This window comes from Capsicum annuum, chromosome 12, assembly GCF_002878395.1.
Source record: "Capsicum annuum cultivar UCD-10X-F1 chromosome 12, UCD10Xv1.1, whole genome shotgun sequence".
NCBI lineage: Eukaryota > Viridiplantae > Streptophyta > Magnoliopsida > Solanales > Solanaceae > Capsicum > Capsicum annuum.
The window spans coordinates 48,708,820-48,710,513 of record NC_061122.1 but is presented as its reverse complement, the minus strand read 5'-3'; the positions used below and the strand labels follow the sequence as shown (position 1 = coordinate 48,710,513).

At 35.4% G+C, this 1,694-nt stretch overlaps 1 non-coding gene across 1 annotated transcript; it reads right to left on the bottom strand.

Annotated features, from left to right (window-relative positions):
• Positions 1-298: 298 nt before the first annotated feature.
• Positions 299-405, bottom strand: LOC124889874. The gene has a single exon (XR_007048787.1). It is a non-coding gene; the product is annotated as a small nucleolar RNA R71 (small nucleolar RNA).
• Between the last annotated feature and the right edge of the window lie 1,289 nt (positions 406-1,694).

Below are 1,694 nucleotides of genomic sequence, written 5' to 3'. Positions count from 1 at the left end.
GGTGGGTGGTCGATTTGAATAGAAGCAGAACATAGTACATCTATTCTGTTCTAGTGGAAAATTTGTAGGGTTCTCACATGAAGATCCACAACAATACATACAGACGATTTTAGAAATCAATGATAAATATATTCCTACTAGGGTATCTTCTGATTATGGTCAACTGATTCTATTCCCCTTTTCTTTAATTAGGGAAGCAAATAGGCGGTTATATGATGAACCACCAAACTCCATCACTTCCTAGGATGATCTGGATAAGAAATTCCTTATTTGATTCTTTCCATCTAGGAAGATAACACGTTTGAGAAGAGAGATTTTGAGTTTCAGGAAGAAAGAAGGAAAAAATATTTACCAAGCATGGGAAATATTTAAGGTTATGCTTAGAAATTTCCCTCACCATCATTAGTCTAATGATGTCTTAGTTCATACTTTAATAGAGGGTCTTGATCCCAACACTAAGATTCTCTTGGATTCATCAGTAGGTGGGCAGAATCTTGAGAAGAAGTATGATGAATTATACACACTGGTGAATTGGATTTCATAAAGGAATCTTGAGTGGCATGTTAATTCAAGAAGTGCTCCTAAGAAGGTTGTAGTTGCGTTGGAGGTAGATCAGTTCATTACTTTATCAACTTATCTTCCTACAATACAAAATTAGATAATTAATCAGTTCAGTAACTTGAAATATGGGGTTACCCAGCTAGAAGCAACAACTAATGTAGTTCAACAAGCAAATGCATAGTGTGAGATTTATGAAAGTAGTGAGCATGCAACGGATGCTTGCACGGTTAATCCATATTCTGTCAATTATGTAGGGAATGCTATTCGTCAAGGGAAGAAAAACTATGGTAATACTTACAATCCAAATTGGAGGAACCATCCAAATTTTTCATGGGGTGGAAATCAGATGTAGAATAACAATCGGTACAAGGGGCTAGTACAATAGAATCAACATCAGGAAGTTTAGTGTAAGCAAGCCACAACTCAAATGAGCAATATAGATGAGATGTTGAAGCAACTTCTAGCTTCTCAGGCACAATTAGCAACAAATATAAAGAGTCAACAGGCAGAGATAAAGAATCAACAATTGATTATAAAGAATTTAAAGCAGTAAATTGGTCAGATTGCGAGAGTGAAATTGAATGGCTGGACATCACAGGGATCAATATAGCTTTCTTTATGCACAATATATATATATATATATATATATATATATATATATATATATATATATATATATGTAAGAGGGCTACAAATCAAGTTTGCAACAACAGGGAATATTGAATCCAGTGATGAAGAAAGTGGTATGAAAAGAAGTCATTAACTGGCTTGATGCTGGGATTGTCTACCACATATCCGATAGAAAATAGGTCAGCCCTGTACACTGTATCCCAAATAAATGTGGGATGAATGTGGTGAACAACGAATCTAATGATATAATTCCCACTTGCATGATGATTTGTTGGAGGATATGCATTGATTACCAAAATTTGAGTAAAGCCACAGGGAAGGATAATTATCCTATCCCGTTCATTGATCAAACTCTAGATAGGTTGGTAGGGCAGAAATACTGTTTCTTTCTTTATGGATACTTAGGGTATAATCAGATCACAATAGCGCCAAAAGATTATGAAAATACCATGCTTACATGTCCATATGGCACATACGCATTCAGGCACATGCCTTTTGGCCTT